Source organism: Alligator mississippiensis, chromosome 1 (assembly GCF_030867095.1).
Source record: "Alligator mississippiensis isolate rAllMis1 chromosome 1, rAllMis1, whole genome shotgun sequence".
NCBI classification, from domain to species: domain Eukaryota; kingdom Metazoa; phylum Chordata; order Crocodylia; family Alligatoridae; genus Alligator; species Alligator mississippiensis.
Genome location: NC_081824.1, coordinates 476,469,113 through 476,487,388, shown reverse-complemented (window position 1 = coordinate 476,487,388; position 18,276 = coordinate 476,469,113). Strand labels below are relative to the sequence as shown.

At 56.0% G+C, this 18,276-nt stretch overlaps 1 non-coding gene across 1 annotated transcript; it reads left to right on the top strand.

Moving 5' to 3' along the window:
• The first annotated feature begins 7,534 nt into the window (after positions 1-7,534).
• Positions 7,535-7,731, top strand: LOC132247834 (U2 spliceosomal RNA). The gene has a single exon (XR_009459260.1). It is a non-coding gene; the product is annotated as a U2 spliceosomal RNA (small nuclear RNA).
• Positions 7,732-18,276: the final 10,545 nt, after the last annotated feature.

The window sequence follows — 18,276 nt, the reverse complement described above, 5'->3', positions numbered from 1 at the left end:
TGCACCGGCGGTGAAAGCAGAGAGGATGGTTTTGTTTAAAAAACTGGGGGTGTGTTGTGGGGGAGGAGGGCACCGAATCATAGTGGGCGATTTTAACTGTATCATAGAAAAAGGGGATAGGGTAGGGGAAGAATGTGAGGGAGAACTGGATGGAACAGGGAAATTGCTAGGGAAATGGGCACGGGAAGAAGGGCTAAAAGATATTTGGAAGGGTGAAACTGCTTGGACAAGGATAGAGCCAGGGGGGAGGAAAAGATCGAGGATAGATTTTGTGTTTGTGTCAGAAGGATTGAGAGTGCAAAAGAAGGAGGTAAGGGAAGCGGGAATTTCAGACCACAACATATTAAGAGTGGAGATAGGACAAGGGGCGGGCGGAGCACAGGGGAAGGGAGTATGGAAGTTGAATCTGAAGGACCTAGAAGAGGGGAAGGTATGTAGGGAGTTTGTGGAAGAATACAAGGGATGGAGAACGTTGAAAAGGTATTTTGAAACCAGGTGGGAGTGGTGGGTAATGGTGAAGGAAAGGATCAAAGAGTGGTTTAAAAAGCAAGGGGGGAAACGGGCAAAGCAGCGACAGCGCAGTTTGTTACGGAAGCAGCAAAGAGTACAAGGATTAGTAAAGGAAGCAGAAGCAGGAAAAGAAGTAAAAGAGGAACTGGGGACGGCCCGAAAGGAGGTGGAAGAGTGGTTTGAACAAAGAGGAAGGGAGAGAATATTTCTGGCACGAGCACCATGGGTAGAGGAAGGAGAGGAGTGGAGTGGATATTTTGCAAAGAGGGTTCGGAACGGGAAGAAAGAAATGAGGGAGATAATGACGGAAGGGGGGCAGGTAGTAAAGGAGCAGAAGGAGATTTTAAAAGAGGTAACAAGGTTCTATAGGGACCTGTACAGTAAAGGGGAGGCGGAAGAAGAAGAAAGGAGGGTAGAAGAGGAAGAAATGCAGCAATTAAAGGAAGAGGAAAGGGACGATTTGGGAAGAGAGGTGACAGTAGAAGAAATAGAAGGGTGTCTGAAAGGAATGAAGACGAATAAAGTCCCAGGGGTGGATGGGATACTGGGGGAATTTTACAGAAAATTTTGGGGGTGGTTGGGAACAGACGTCAAGGAGGTATTTAAAGAGATGATGGAAAGGGGAAAGGTAGGGTAAGGGTTTGCAGAAGGGGTGATAGTATTATTATATAAGAAGGGGGAGAAAAAGAGTTTGAAAAATTGGAGGCCAATCACGTTATTAAACGTGGACTACAAACTGTACACGAGAATGGTGGCGGAAAGAATGAAGGGGGTATTGGCACAGGTGATAGGGGAAGAACAGATGTGCGCGGTGGAAGGGAGAAAGATAACACAAACACACTGGGTGGTGAGGGACATAATAGAGTATGTGAGGGATAGGAACTGGAATATGGTGGTGGGAAACCTGGATTTGGAGAAAGCGTACGATAGGGTGAGGCACGAGTATCTGTTCACGGTGCTGGAAAAGATGGGGTTCCCGGGAAACTACATAGGATGGGTGAGGGAAGTGTATCGGGGGGCTTTCAGCAGGGTGCTGTTAAAAGGACACTTGGGAGAGGAGATTAAAATAGAGGTAGGGGTAAGGCAGGGGTGCCCTTTGTCACCAGGGCTTTTCGTGTGTGGGATAGAGGCGGTAGGAAGGAAGATAAGACGGGACGACCAAATTCAAGGGATAAAGATACCAGGAGGAGGAGAAGTGAAAGCGCTGCTATATATGGATGACGTAACATTCCTGGCGAGGGACAGGAGGTCAGTGAGGAGGGCGCTGGAACGTATGGAAGAGTACGGAAGGGTAGCCGGAGCAAGATTAAATAAAGGGAAAAGTAAGATATGGGGCATAGGGAACTGGGAGGGTCTGGAGGAATATGGGTTGCAGGTGGTAGAGGGAGGGCTTAAAATATTAGGGATAAGCTTTGAGAAAGATGGAAAAGGGGAAACAGCGTGGGGAGAAGTGTGGGGGCAGGTTAGAAAGGTGTTGGGGATATGGGGAGGGAGAGGGTTGTCAAAGACAGGGAAGGTAAAATTAATCAAGTCAGTGATCTTACCGATCCTGCTATTTGTAGGGTGGGTATACCCCCCATCGTGGAGGCAAGCGAGGAGGATACAGAGGGAATTGTGTGTGTTTTTCTGGGGAAGTAAGGGAGAAAAGGTAGCACGTAGGGAGATTTATAAAGCGGGGGAGCTAGGGGGATGGGGTTTTCCAGAGGTGGAAACGTTCGTATATGGGCACGGGGTGGCAGCATTAGTCAGGGAAGCACGGAAAAGGGAAAAAATAGCGGGGAAATGGGCAAAGTACTGGGGAGGCAGAGTTTTGAGGGCATGGGGGGTATTTGGTGAAAGGTGGACAGGGATATGGGCAGGGAAACCATCGCAGCATGTGGATAGGCTGGCGGCATTCGTCAGGGCAAAAGGTTTGGCCAAATTGGGGCTGGAAGGACTACAGAAAGCTAGGATGATTTTCAACACAATTAGGGAGAAAGATGTGTTGACAGACGTGGGGGATTTGGCATGGGAGCAGGTGAGAGAGGTGTGGAAGGGAATAGAAGACGCAAGGTGGAAAGGGACTCATAGAGACATAGCGTGGTGCATAGTGAGGCGGGTGTTATCAGTCAGGGAAGTACTACACCGATGGGGGCTGGTGAGATCGGCGGAGTGCCCACGGGAGTGCTGTACACAGGAAGAAACGGTGCATCACGTCTTTTGGGAGTGCACGTTCGCGAGAAGGGTGTGGGGAAGAGTAGGGAAATTTCTAAGGGCAATAGGGTGGGCACAGGGGGTGTCATATGAAAGCGCAGTGTACGGACTGGTAAAACAAGGAGAGAGGCAATGGGAAGTACGGGTGGTCTTGATGGGGATGAGGGTGGCATTATGGAAAACGAGATGTTTGTTAGTAGGGAAAGGGGTATACTTCACACAAAGGGAATGCACACAGCTAGGGTACTACGAGATTAAAGACTACATAAAGGGACAAGGAGAAAAGGGCAAGATGAGTAGGGCATGGCAAGGCGTTCGGTGGCAGGAATTATTTCAGCCGGCCGGGATAGGGTAAGGACAGGGAAAGGAAAAGAAGAAGAGAGAAAGAAGGGAAAGGAAAGCGTCGGGAAATAGGGCAAGGAAAAGCGTCGGGAATTAGGGAAAAGAGGGGAAAGGTGGAAATGAAACATTGGGAAAACAGTGGTAATGAGATAAAACTAAGGTGAATTGTGTGTGACAAATAAAGAACGATGGAAACAAGTTAAATGCAAATAAAATGGAGGAAACTACAAGACTATGTGAAAAGACTGTGTACAATGTGGAAATGTATTGTAAATGTTTGAAGTGTCCCAAGAACCTGTATGAGAAAAGAGCAAAAATGTATTGTCATGGAGTGAATTAATGGTTATGTATAAAAAGGATTCAGTGATACAACGGTGGAGAAATTGTGATTGGAAAGGGGACGGGCGTCCCCTACGATTGTGTTATGTATGATATTGTTTTTCTGTGAAATATTGTCAAAAGGAGATGGTGTGGAGAGACGATTAAACATTATGATATTAAAAAAAAATCAAAAAAAAAAATCTGTTCTTATCAGTTTAATCGCTGAAAAAAGACGGAGAAACACTTACTTTCGCCCCGCGCCCGGCCTGGTATTGCACTATTTCCAGGACCGGCGCCAACCCAGTCCGGCAGACTGCCGGAACTGTAGAGACAAAAAGTGAGCTGACTAGCAGCTTGCTTTCCTTTCTCCTGCTGCAGCGAGGGTTCTCGTCAGTCATGACGGGCTAGAGAAGGCGGTGCCGCCAGTACGTCCGAAAGGGTATCCGGTTGCGCAAGCGACCGTGCTTCCCAGGTTAGTAGCCAAAGGGTGTTCTGGCTCGCCGGACCCCGATAAAGCGAAAACCCCAGCTCGGGCTAGTAGCCGAAGACCTTGGGTCCCCCTTGGTCGGTAGGCGAACGCCAGGGTTCGGAGGACGGAACGTGGAGCAACACCCCCAGGTCTCAAGGACGCCCTGATCCACTGTCGAGAACGCTCGAGGCACGGAGACCCCAGCTAGGGCGGAACGTAGACTGCGGATCCCGGAGGACCCTCCCAGGAGGGTAGACCAGCGAACCCGAGCCGGCGAAGAACCCCGACGCACCCCCCCCCACGATGTCGGGACCCCGACAGGCGGCGGCGGACCCCCGACCATCGATCGACCCCCGGAGGCAGAGAGACTCTCAAAGCCCGGAACCCCGGCTGAAGAGAGCCGCCTCCCGGCGGAGGACCCCGGAGCCCGAGGACGCCCCCCGGACAACGACGGAGCGTCCCGTGCGACAGCGGAGCCCTCCGGACCCCCACGGCGCCTCGGTCACGACGGCGGGCCCTGAACGGCGACGACCCCTGGACCCCGGCGGCCCCGAGGATGCCCCCCCCGAGGGTCTCCCCACGCTGGTGGAGGAGCCCCGAACCCCCCCGACACCGGACCCCCCCGCGGACGACCCAGGGGAAGGAGCAGACGTTACGGCGCTCACGTTCCTCCCCTTCCCTCTTCCGGACAAGCTATTCTGCCCGACCTGCCACCCGCCGAGACAGTACAGGTCGCACGGCGACATGAACAAACACCTGCGGCGCTTCCACCAGCTGCGCCTAGCTTTTTACTGCTCCCTCTGCGGCACCGAATACGAGGCCTTGAAGCTCCTCAAAAATCATCAAAAGGTATGCCAAGGCCACGGAGCAGAGAGGAGACCCGGCACGCTGGTGAGGTCCGCCGCCCCGGCCCGGCGCACCCAGGCCGCGGCGCGGAGACCCGCCAGACCGGCCACCCCACCGGACCAGACCTCCAAGGACCACCCTACAGAAAGACCTGTCCCGACGACGCCACCGTGCAGGCCTCCGCCCAGGGACCCCCGACCGAACACGACGCCCCGACAGGACAGCCCTCCACCAGGACCCCCGGGGCCACCCGAGGCCCCCGTCCCGCCGAGGATTCCCGAGCCGCCGGGTGCCCTCCGGCCCCCGAGCGTGCCGGAATCTCCCGGTGCGGAGCCCTCCCCACAGCAGAGGATGCCCTCTCCATGGCAGACCCTCTGGCTGGAGGAGCTCTCCCAGGCCACCACCTTCGAGGCTTTCGAGGCCTTGGTGGCCCGGCTCACACAGGAGCTCTCGGCAGCCGCCCGGCCCGGCCAACCCCGAGGAAACAACAACAGACCGGCGACGCGACAAGACCACAGGCCCCAACCGCAGAGGCGACACAGGCGCCAGCGCTATGACCCGGCAGCAGCCTTCCGGATCCAGAAGCTGTACCAGGCCAACCGTCCCAAGGCGGTGAGAGAGATCCTGGAGGGACCCTCGGCCTTCTGCCAGGTCCCCCGGGAGCCTCTCTTCAGATATTTCAGCAGGGTCTTCAACCCTCCAACGGATGCCGCCACCCCACGCCCTGCGACCGTCGAAGCGCTGACCCCCGTGCCCCCGGCGGAGGGGTTCGAGGATGCCTTCACGCCGCAGGAGGTGGAAGCCCGCCTGAAGAGGACCAGGGACACCGCCCCCGGCAAGGACGGGATCAGGTACGGTCTCCTTAAAAAACATGACCCGGGCTGCCTTGTTCTTTCTGTTCTCTTCAACAGGTGCAGAGAGTTCCGGCGCACGCCCGCCGCCTGGAAGAGGGCCATGACGGTCCTCATCCACAAGAAGGGAGACCCGAACGACCCGGGCAACTGGAGACCCATTGCCCTGTGCTCCACTGTTGCGAAACTCTACGCCGGCTGCCTGGCGGGCCGCATCGCCAACTGGGCGGTGACCGGCGGAGCCGTCAGCCGAAGCCAGAAGGGCTTCATGTCCACGGAGGGCTGCTACGAGCACAATTTCACCCTCCAGATGGCCCTGGACAACGCCCAGAGGACCAGGAAGCAGTGCGCGGTGGCGTGGCTGGACATTTCCAACGCCTTCGGGTCCATGCCCCACCGCCACATCTTCGACACCCTCCGCGAACTGGGCCTGCCGGATGGCGTTACCAACCTGGTGCGCGAGCTCTACTACGGCTGCACCACAACCGTCCGCGCCACCGACGGGGAAACCGCAGAGATCCCCATCCGGTCGGGAGTGAGACAGGGCTGCCCCCTCAGCCCCATCATCTTCAACCTGGCCATGGAACCGCTCCTTCGAGCCGTGGCAGGCGGCCCCGGCGGGCTCGACCTCTACGGCGAGAAGCTGAGCGTCCTGGCCTACGCCGACGACCTCGTGCTCCTCGCCCCCGACGCCACCCAGCTGCAGCAGATGCTGGACGTGACGTCAGAGGCGGCCAGGTGGATGGGCCTGCGTTTCAACGTCGCCAAGTGCGCTTCCCTGCACGTCGACGGGAAGCAGAAGAGCCGCGTCCTGGACTCCACCCTCGCAATCCAGGGCCAGGCGATGCGGCACCTGCGCGACGGAGAGGCCTACTGCCACCTGGGGACACCCACCGGCCACCGGGCCAGGCAGACGCCGGAGGAAACCATCAACGGCATTGTACAGGATGCACACAAACTGGACTCGTCCCTGCTGGCCCCCTAGCAGATCGACGCGGTGAACACTTTCCTCATCCCCCGCGTCGCGTTCGTCCTGAGAGGCTCGGCGGTCCCCAAGACCCCACTCAAGAAGGCGGATGCCGAGATCCGACGGCTGCTCAAGAAGTGGCTGCACCTACCGCTGAGGGCCAGCAACGAGGTCCTGCACATCCCCTACCGGCAGGGGGGGTGCCAACGTGCCCCGCATGGGAGACCTCGGCGACATCGCCGTGGTAACCCACGCCTTCCGCCTCCTGACCTGCCCAGACGCGACGGTAAGTATCATCGCTGCCAGCGCCCTGGAGGAGACCGCCCGCAACAGGATCGGCAGGCAACCCACCGGACGTGACTTGGCCACCTTCCTCAGCGGCTCGCTGGAGGGCGAGTTCGGCCGAGATGGCGGGGACTTTGCCTCGCTGTGGAGCCGAACCCGCAACGCCACGCGCCGCCTCGGGAAGCGCATCGGCTGCGCCTGGACTTGGACCGAGGAGCGCCGGGAGCTGGCAGTCTCCCTGCAGCCAGCCCCGCACGCCGACTCCGTGACCGTGACACCCCGCACGAGGACCTTCCTGGAGAGGTTCCTGAAGGACGCCGTCCGCAACAATTACGCCGGCGACCTGACCCAGAGGGGACCGGACCGAGAGGGGACCGCCTGAACCGCCCCCCTCTGCAACAGACGGACCTTCGCTTCAAGAGGACTCATCAACAACGGACGACGACCCAGCGCCACCCAAAGAGGACCCCCGCGATAGACTATATCTAGACTGAGACACTTCATCTTCGGACCACTTCTTCCACCGTTGCGGACCATTGTCACGGGTATGTGTGTTTCTATCTTCTTTCTCTCTCAGCGTCGCGAAACCCCCCCCTCCCTCCCCCTCCCCACTCCCCTCTCCCCTTACCCCCGGGCTTAGTTGGCTAACTTTGTATCGCATGTAACCTAGTTGCGTTCCCAACCTCACGCCCATCCTTTTTATTGTTAGTCCCTCGCCCGGGCGTTCTGTATTTCCCTATCGGCTTTGTCATCTTTTTTTGGATCCATCCTTACCATCTACTAATAAAAGTCAATCTGTTCTTATCAGTTTAATATCTGATATGTCCTCGATGTGAGGACTTTATATTAAATGGATTTTTGGAACTGGGAGATGGACTCGGAGCTTGCTCCATCCACTCCATGCATGGGTCTGGTATTACAGTGCCTCCAGGAGCGGTACACCTCCCCTCGGGGAGAACTTGCTGCTGTCAAAAAGTAGATCTCGTCGCTTCTTCAGAGACATCTGGGGGGGCTGGTGCTGGGCAGGGGCCCCCGGCAGTCTGGCAGGCAGGCTACTACTCGCCCGAAGCCTTCAAGAGGGCGGGGTGGCTGGCTGCCCGGAGGAAAGCGGTCCCTCTGCCTGCACCTGCATGGAGAGCGCGGTCAGCAGCGTGCAGCTGAGGGGGTTGTCAGGGGCAGCCTGCTTGGTGACCCCCTTTGAACAGCTCTGTTACAGTGGAAATCCTCTGTCACAGCAGAAATCGTGGGCTTTAGGATGCCAGAAAGCCGTGGATGTTGTCGTCACACTGTTATGAAGCAAAACGAACCAAACTGAACACAGGCAGTACGGTACGGTACGGTACGGTACGTCTCAGAGGTCAGATGCGAGCCACAACTGAAAGCTGGAAGGCCTGGGAAGAGCCAGAGGCCGCCACAACACCAAGGCGAGGCTTCTGGAGCACGATGCGCTACACACCAACTACGTGGTGAGCGCATGCATCGTTTTGTCATCGCGTGGCCTTGGAGCAGGGGGAGATGGACAGTGCGGTGAGAGGAGCGCCCCCCGTGGGCAGGGGAGACGCACAAACCCCGTCTGCTGGTCAAAGGCTCATATTCAAGACTGCCCCCTACAACAGCTTGCCTGGCGCCTCGTGGCTGGTGGCCATACGCAAAAGCATTGTTCTCATGGTTGGGTGTGAACTAGCTGTGAACAACTGAGAGGCTCCACACCCAGAATTGAAAAGGCTTGGCTCCATTTAAATTGTCCTCGACTCCTTCACAGGCAACAATTCAGGGTGTTTGAAAGACTGCCTGCCAGCGCAGGCTTTTTGTTGCTCCCCTGGAGCAGGCGCAGGCGCAGGCAGTCTTCCACGGGGTGTCTGGCCCTTTTTTAAAGGAGCAGTGTGTCTGAAGCGCGCCTGCACGCTGCACTGCCGAGGGCCCTGCACAGCATGTGACGGCGAGTTCTGTCTTTTGGAAGGCGTGTTAAAATGGGCCACGTCTGGCCGTACTGGGACCGGTCTTGGCTCGTTCACGCAGAAGGCCAGGCCAGGCCAGGCCAGGCCAGGCCAGCAGCTTCAGGGCAAACAGGGCAAGCGGCTTCTGAAGGAGCAGCGTGTCTGTGTTGTGGTGCTCCTGTTCAGGTACAATTAGCGGGGTTCCCACTCGGTGATTAAGGGCGTTCAACCACAACTGAAGCTCCTGGTATCGCAGCGCCTCCAGGAGCGGCGCACCTCTGTGTCAAAAAGCAGAACTCACCGTTTCCCAGGGAGCTGCTTGGGGGGTGGGGCTTGTGCTGCGCAGGGCCCTCGGCAGTCCAGCGGGCAGGCGGACTTCAGACACGGTGCTCCTTCCAACACACCGCTCCTGTAAAAAAGGGCAAGACACCCTGTTTAATCGCTGAAAACACGGAGAACCGCTTCTTTTTTCCCCCGCGCTTGGCCTGCTATTGCACTTTCTCCAGGACCAGCGCCAACCCAGGCCGGCAGACTGCCGGAATAACTGCAGCAAAAAGTGAGCTGAGTAGCAGCTTGCTTTTCCTTCCTCCGCTGCAGCAAGGGGTCTCGTCAGTCATGACGGGCTAGGGAAGGCAGTGCCGCCAGTACGTCCGAACGAGCGCCAGTTGCACAAGCAACCGTGCCGCTCAGGTGAGTAGCCGAAGGGTCTCACGGTTCGCCGGACCCGATAACGCGAAAACCCCGGCTTGGGCTAGTAGCCGAAGACCTTGGGTCCCCCCGCAGTCGGACTAGGCGAACGCCAGGGCTCAGAGGACGGAACGTGGGTCAACACCCCCAGGTCCCAAGGACGCCCCGATCCACTGGCAAGAACGTTCGAGGCACGTCAGGAGACCCCAGTTAGGGTGGACCGCCGACTACGGATCTCGGAGGACCCTCCCAGGAGGGGGGACCAGTGAACCCGAGACGGCGACGAACCCTGACGCACCCCCCACGATGTCGGGACCCCGACAATCGACCAATCCCCGGAGGCAGAGAGACTCTCGGAGCCCGGAACCCTGCCTGATGACACCCACCTCCCCGGCGGAGGACCCCCTGGACAACAGCGGAGCACCCCGAGTGACAACAGACCCCTCTGGACCCTCACGGCCCCTCGGTGACGACAGCGGGCCCTGAATGGCAATGACCCCAGGACCCCAGCGGTCCCTTGGATGCCTCCCCCGAGGGTCTGCCCACGCTGGTGGAGGAGCCCCGAACCCCCCCAACACCGGATTCCCCCACGGACGACCCGGGCGAAGGTCACTGGTCGGTGCCACCGTGCTTAGTGGCAGAGTGGGAATGTACTTCAGTTGTGCTTGAACACTGTTAATCACTGAATGTGAGCCCACCCAGTTGTATTTGAACAGGAACACCCTTAATTGTTGCCTGTGAGAGTGTGACTGTGCTTCAGTTGTGCTTGAACGCCCGTTAATCACTGAGTGTGAGCCCACGCACCGGTATTTGAACGGGAACACCCTTAATTGTTGCCTGTGAGAGTGTGAATGTTTGCAGTTGTGCTTGAACACCCGTTAATCACTCAGTGTGAGCCCACCCACCGGTATTTGAAGGGGAACACCCTTAATTGTTGCCTGTGAGACTGTGATTGTGCTTCAGTTGTGCTTGAACACCCGTTAATCACTGAGTGTGAACCCACCCGGTTGTATTTGAACAGAAACACCCTTAATTGTTGCCTGTGAGAGTGTGATTCTGCTTCAGTTGTGCTTGAACACCCATTAATCACTGAGTGTGAGCCCAACCACTGGTATTTGAACGGGAACACCCTTAATTGTTGCCTGTGAGGCTGTGATTGTGCTTCAGTTGTGCTTGAACACCCGTTAATCACTGAGTGTGAGCCCACCCACTGGTATTTGAACGGGAACACCCTTAATTGTTGCCTGTGAGACTGTGATTGTGTTTCAGTTGTGCTTGAACACCCGTTAATCACTGAGTGTAAGCCCACCCACTGGTATTTGAACGGGAACACCCTTAATTGTTGCCTGTGAGAGTGTGAGTATCTGCAGTTGTGATTGAACCCCCGTTAATCACTGAGCGCAAACCCACCCACTGGTAGTGGAACAGGAACACCCTTGTTGCCTGTGAGAGTGTGATTGTGCTTCAGTTGTGCTTGAACACCCGTTAATCACTGAGTGCAAACCCACCCACCGGTATTTGAACAGGAACACCCTTAATTGTTGCCTGTGAGAGTGTGAGTGTCTGCAGTTGTGATTGAACACCTGTTAATCACTGAGCGCGAACCCACCCACTGGTAGTGGAACAGGAATACCCTTAATTGTTGCCTGTGAAGGAGCTGTGGACGACTGAAACAGAGCAAAACCTTCCTTTCCGGTTTCGGCTGCGGCGCCTCTCCTTTGCTTCGTCTTAGTTGTTCTCAGCTAGCTCACAGCTAACAACTAGAACAGGCTTGCATGTGATTGCGCTTCACTGTTTTTGTGCACACACTTAATTGTGTGTCAGTGGACATCCCTGTTGCGTGAAAATGCACTTAATCGCACACAGCGAACGCTGAGCGAACAGGCTTAACGGCTGTGCAGGCACGAGCCGAGAATGACTTGAAGGTGGCAGCTCCTTTCCAGCTTGGGGCGCGGAGCCTCATTTGAGGTGCTTTGCATCATTTGAGGAGTTCTCAGCGTGCTCGCACCCCGCCGTCCCAACGGAGCTGCTGTTCCCCTTTGGAAAAGGCCCCTTTCCTCTCGGCTGTCACGAGCAGCCTCTGGGCCCAGCAACCTGGGGAGAAATCCCTCTCGCAACACCGCCGTCGGCACTGGCGTCTCCCTCGCTCGTGTATCCCAAAGATTCCTGCCCCCTCAACGCTTCCCTGCCTCTCGCCTCCTGGCTGGCTGCGTGAGGAGAGGAGACGAGACCGAGACAGAGACAGAGACACGCAGGATCTGCGTGAAGGCAGTGCAACGTCCCAACGTGATGACGACATCCTGACTTGAACCCTCCCCTGGCGAGGGGACGTGCCTCTGGCCGCCCGCCCTCTCCTCTGCCCAGCCCTACTTCCTCCAGGAGCACGCGCGACACGAGCAGGGGACCGACCCCACACAGGGACCCTGCGCTTACTGGAAGGCGGTGTCAACGCAGTGCGCGTTAAATACACAGCTGGAACTGACAGTCAGAAGTCTTCAACGGGACGGGAGGCTGCCAGTCTCCCTGTATGCTGCAAATACCGCGGCACTGCCTGCACGGTAAGCGGGGCCCGTGAAATGCGCAGCGCTGTCAGCGATAACACCAGTTCAGAAACTGACTTTTGTGGGCCTCGAAGGTTCACGGAACTCGTCAGTTCAGGACCTGCCAGCAAACGTCACAACCACAGCAACAAAAATAACAACAATTCACAGATTCATAGAAGTTAGGGTCGCAAGGGACCTCAATAGATCATCAAGTCCGACCCCCTGCACAGGCAGGAAAGAGTGCTGGGTCTAGATGACCCCAGCTAGATGCCTATCCAACCTCTTCTTGAAGACCCCCAGGGTAGGGGAGAGCACCACCTCCCTTGGGAGCCCATTCCAGACCTTGGCCACTCGAACTGCGAAGAAGTTCTTTCTAATGTGCAGTCTAAATCTGCTCTCTGCTAGCTTGTGGCCATTGTTTCTTGTAACCCCCGGGGGCGCCTTGGTGAGTAAAGCCTCACCAATTCCCTTCTGTGCCCCCGTGATAACCTTATAGGCAGCCGCAAGGTCGCCTCTCAACCTTCTCTTGCGGAGGCTGAAAAGGTCCAGGTTCTCTAGTCTCTCCTCATAGGGCTTGGCCTGCAGGCCCTTAACCATACGAGCGGCCCTTCTCTGGACCCTCTCCAGGTTATCTGCATCCCTCTTGAAGTCCGGCGCCCAAAACTGCACGCAGTACTCCAACTGCGGTCTGACCAGCGCCCGATAGAGGGGAAGTATCACCTCCTTGGATCTGCTCGTCATGCATCTGCTGATGCACGATAAAGTGCCGTTAACTTTTCTGATGGCTTCGTCACACTGCCGGCTCATGTTCATCTTGGAGTCCACTAGGACTCCGAGATCCCTTTCCACTTCTGTGCCACCCAGCAGGTCATTCCCTACGCAGTAGGTGTGCTGGGCATTTTTCCTCCCTAGGTGCAGCACTTTGCATTTCTCCTTGTTGAACTGCATTCTATTGTTTTCTGTCCATTTGTCCAGCCTGTCCAGGTCTGCTTGCAGCTGTTCCCTGCCCTCCGGCGTGTCCACTTCTCCCCATAGCTTTGTGTCATCTGCAAACTTGGACAGAGTACACTTCACTCCCTCGTGCAAGTCACTGATGAAGAGGTTAAAGAGTATCGGTCCAAGGACCGAGCCCTGCAGGACCCCACTGCCCACACCCTTCCAGGTCGAAACCGACCCATCCACCACAACTCTCTGGGTGCGACCCTCTAGCCAACTCGCCACCCACCGGACCGTGCAGTCATCCAAGTCACAGCCTCTTAACTTGTTCACCAGTATGGGGTGGGATACCGTATCGAAGGCCTTCCTGAAGTCTAAGTAAACGATGTCAACCCCTGCTCCTGCGTCCAGGTGTTTTGTAACCTGGTCATAAAAAGAGACTAGATTAGTCAGGCACGATCTGCCTGCCATGAACCCGTGCTGGTTTCCCCTCAGCAGAATTTGTCCTGCCGGGCTCTCGCAAATGTGAGCCTTGATAATTTTTTCAAAGACTTTGCCAAGGATGGAGGTGAGACTGACTGGCCTATAGTTGCCAGTATAGTATTGCGGGGCTGGTAATATTAATACTGCGTGACGTCAAAGCGAACACCTTGTTATACGTTCAAAAAAGTCGCACCTTCCTGTATCCTATAGAGAAGCGCTGACCACCCTCTTATCTGCTGAGCACAAATCGTGACAGAAAAATCTGGTCTCCCCAAAAGTCAAGGCCCAATTCAGAAATAGGGGAAAAACCAAAAAAGCTACAAAAAGCCTATGGTATAAATAAAAGTACGAGGTCTGCGGAGATGAGGTGTAAGAGGTGCTTCTGAACAACTGGACAGCCCTGCTGGAAAACGCGATACGTTTCTGAAAGTCTTTTAAAAACACAATGCACATATTAAGTAATCAACAGCACCCATTTCTAAGGCGCAGCTTCGTCAAGTAACCAGAGTATGAGCATCCACCGTACTCTGATATGCCGTGGCATCAGGTTTCACTCTGGCCTGCAGACCTAAGGGCCTGCCTTCGGCCTGCTCCTTTAAGGATCCGAGCAGGGAGAGGAACTGGCCGCGCTAGCCTGGATTCAGGGGAGATTTGCAGTGCGGATCTGCCCTTCCTAGAGTCACTAAACCAGGGATGCATCAGCTTTCGTAAGCAGCAGCTTGCTTCCTCGGATGCTGAGATGCAGCTGGAGGAAGCAATGATGCTAAACCAAAAGCAGGGACTGGAATACCAAAGGGGAGGGAAGGGGAAGGACAAAGAAAGGGGGGCCGCGAGCCCCGCTGACTGACACCTGCAGGGTACCGCAGGCCCTGCCGGCACCTGCTTTTTCCTCCCCTCCCATTCTCATCACCGCTCGAGACAGAAGTGCTGCTTCCGGCACTCCCGTCTGACCAGCCGATGAACAGGGCCTCTGATGAAAAACAATTCCCCAATTTTCAGTTAAAAAAACACTAACCTTGAATCCACATTTTCCCATTATGATTAAAATGAAACCCCACTCACTCTCTCTCTCTCTCTCTCTCCCTCTCTCTCTCCCTCTATATATAAAAATATAAAAATTGGGGATTTTTTTATAATTGGAGAAAACCTGGATCCCTGCTGATGAAGTGAGCTAGCTTACAAAAGCTCACGTGCCTCTGATTTTCTTAGTCTGCAAGGAGTCTGTTTCACTCACAGCCGTTATAGTCTTTGCCCGTGGCCACCGGGCTCCTGGGACGGGGTACTCACTCAGACCTCCATGCCCCTGGGCTTCTGTCCTTGAGCCAGCGTTCAGCACAGACGGGTGGGATGGGAGACAGCTTTATCTTTATTAGGAACAGGATTCAGCAATGCATGCGCTCACAGCTTGCGGGGAGAACAACAACAACCCACCACCCGCACACCGCACCCACTGGGCATCGGGGGGAGGACTGGAGCATGCCACCGCAGGCCCCTTCCAGGCGCACGCCGTGGACCGCATCCCCCTTCTGCACTCTGGGAGCTCCCTGTCCCGTAGTTGAAAGTCCCTCAGCGGCTACTTTAACTGGGAACATTTCAGGACCGCGGAGCTAGAGGTTGCTAGCACTTGGCTCACCAAAGGGGTCTGGATCCCATTACATAATCCTTGTACTTCACAGGCAACCTCACCTCCCATTCGCTCTTAGTTTCCGTGGTGCCATCAGGTGTCTCCGTGGGTACTGGTGGATCCTCTGAAACGTAACGAAACTCTTGCTCTTGGTGATCTGGTTTTACTTCCGATGCTTGTTCTGCTGCCGTCTCCTGGGGCGCATCAACTTGTTCTGCTGCTGCTACTGAGGACTGATCTTTCCTTAAGTGTCTTCTGTTTCTCCTGTAGACATTACTGCTGGGAGTTTTTACCACATAGGAACGCGGTTCATCTGCGACCATGTGGATTCCTGGAACGTCCCCAAAAGCACTCGCGGTTCTTCTGTGGGAATTCTTCGCTAGGCGACTCGACACCAAAGGGAAGGCGACTGAAGTGGCACGCAGCTCGGCTGATTCCTTGTCCGGTTTGACTTGCCTGTAGCCGTCCTCTTCATCAAGAACGGTGAACAGCTTTTTACCTGACAAGCTCTTTTGCACATCCTCTACAGCGGGAATAGAACAGTGCTGCCTCGATACTACCTCGTTGAGGTCTCGCGGGTATAAACCAAGCGGTAGCGAACCACCCTTCTTTTGTGCCATCACAAGGCTATTGACCCAGGGTGCGTGGGCTTAGTCACCTTCGTAAGGACTCTCACAGCTTCCAGCATTTTGAGGGCAGTCTTCTACGTGCCTAGGGTTGCACAGGGAATTGATCTACACCCGTGCACCGCTGGTGGTACTGCCGGGTCGACACAGATGTGGTAGGTACCGGGAAATAGGCCCACCCCTTCGAAAACGTCCGGACATAGTTTGAGAAGGTCCGCCTTGGTTGCGGGTATTGTCGGGGCCATTCCGTGGACTCGTCTGATGAGGTCTGACGTGGTGCATGCCACCCTACCAGGTCTTGGTGTGTCACTATTGTCGGTTAGGTAGAAAGGTACATCAGATTCATTAGCACCAGATTTGCAGCCTGCAGTGCCTGCACCTTTTGGTTTCATTGGTGCACCGCCAAATGCGACTAATGTAACATGAGTTTGAGCCTTGCAGTTTTCCCTGCAAAGCCTTTGCTACAGCTACTGGAATAGCGTTTGCCTCTGCTCCAGTATCTAACTTCAAATAAGCCGGCAAGCCAGCGGTCATCACTGTGCTATACCAGGGGAGTAGGTTGTAGCCGTGCTGGTCTAAGGACATAGGCAGACAAGGTTCCTTGGGTGAATTTGATATCTTGTATTAGACCAACCCAAATAGTTGGAGAATAGTTATTAAGCAAGCTTTCAGGTTCAAAAACCCTTCGTCAGGCTAAGAAGGTTTCAGCACTTGGTGTGCGCTCTTCCTGGATGGGATGAAAAGTCAAGAAGCCAGGGGCTGGGCTCGGGAGTCAGTGGCCAGGCAGACTGTAACGTATCAAAACTCCTGTGCTATACCTGCGCTATCCCAGGCACTCTGCTTATCAACGGTCGGTGAGTGCTGCTTGGCAGACACTGCGCCCATATAGAGAGTCCTGACTCCTTTTGCAGATTTTGGAGCCTCTCCCTTTGATTTGCACATTTCTGCAAAGTGGTTCGCTCCAGAGCATTTGTAACAGGTTTCTCCAAAAGCTGGGCAGGATCTAGGCTTGCGTGTGCTTCCGCATCGTTTGCAAACTTTGCCCTTTGCAGCTTGATGGCCCTCCTGTGGAGCAAACTGCACCAGTGGTTTGCTTTGCTTTTGCAAAGTGCTATGGCAGCTTTCCTTCTGCTCAACTGTATGCAAGCTTGCTTCTGCAGAGAGCCTTTGGTCTGCCTACTCTGACAGGTCACTTCTGACACCATACAGTGTTGGCCTTGGCCACGGGGTCCCTGGGACGGGGTACTCACTCAGACCTCCACGCCCCTGGGCTTCTGTCCTCGAGTCAGCGTTCAGCAGAGCGACTGGTGGGACGGCAAACAGCTTCATCTTTATTAGCAACAGGATTCAGCAACACACGCTCACAGATTGTGGGGGGAGAACAACAACCTCCACCACCCGCACACCGCACCCACCGGGCATCGGGGGAAGGACCGGAGTGTGCCACCGCAGGCCCCTTCCAGGCGCACGCCATGTACCGCAGCCATCCCCAGCATCCTCTGGCCCCGTGAGCCTGCACGACACCCCTCCCGCAACGTCTCCTGCCCAGCGAGTGCAAGGCACCGCGGTGCCCCTGCCCACCCAGGCAGTCCAGAGGCATGCCCAGATTCATTGCCCCCGTCTCTCGCTGGCTGCCAACCGGAGACAGAGGCGCCAGATTTGCAAGGAAGCCTCAGCCCCACGATGGCAGCGTCTCACATCAACCCTCTCCAGTCCAGCGGGGCCCTGCTCCCAGCGACAGCTCTCTTAGCGGCACACAGGCACGCTGGGAGTCCTTCCCCAGGGGCAGGGTTCAAAGGGGCAGCTGCTAGTAAGCTCTAATCCCTGAGGAGGAAGGGAAGGCGCGTCACTCGTCTATGCGAATGTGCTTAAACGCTGCGTGTAAACGCGTTTCAACGCTCTTAAATCGCTGAGTGTGAACGCACCTAATTGCATTTGAACACGCCTCATCATTGAGCGTGAACACGTGTTAACTGCTGCCTGTGAACGAGCTGAGGATTGAACCAGAGCAAAACCTTTCCAGTTTGGCGTGTGGGGCCTCTCCTCTGCTTCATCTCGGTTGCTCTCAGCGAGCTCACGCGTAACAACAGTTAGACCGCTCGCTGCTGCACGTGAACAGGCTTCGCTGTTTGTGTGCACACACTTCGTTGTGTGTCCACGTGCTTCGCTGTTGCGTGTGAACGTACTTCATCACGCAGGGTGAACGAGCTTCGTCACCGAGCGTGAACACGCTTCAACGCTGCGCAGGAACAAACCAAGAACAACTCGAATGCAGCGACACCTTTCCAGTTTGGGGCGCAGAGCCTGTGCTTTGCCTCGTTTGAATCGTTCCAGCGTGCTCGCACCCGACCGTCAGACGAGAGCCCCACTCCCTCGGCTGTCACAAGCAGCCTCCGGACCCAGGGAAAACTCCCTCTGGCAACGCCACCCACCCCCCGTGGGGCCCACAGCACTGGCATCTGCCTTGCTCATGTTCCCGTCCCCTCACCGCCTCCCTGCCTCTCTCGCCTCCGCGCTGGCTGTTGGAGCACAGGAAGCGGAGACGAGACGCTCTCGGCAGGAAGGCGGAGAACGCCCCAGCGTGATGACAACTCCTGACTTGAACCCTGCCCCGGCACTGCTCTCCTCAGGACCGCAGCGCGTGGCTTCTGCCCGG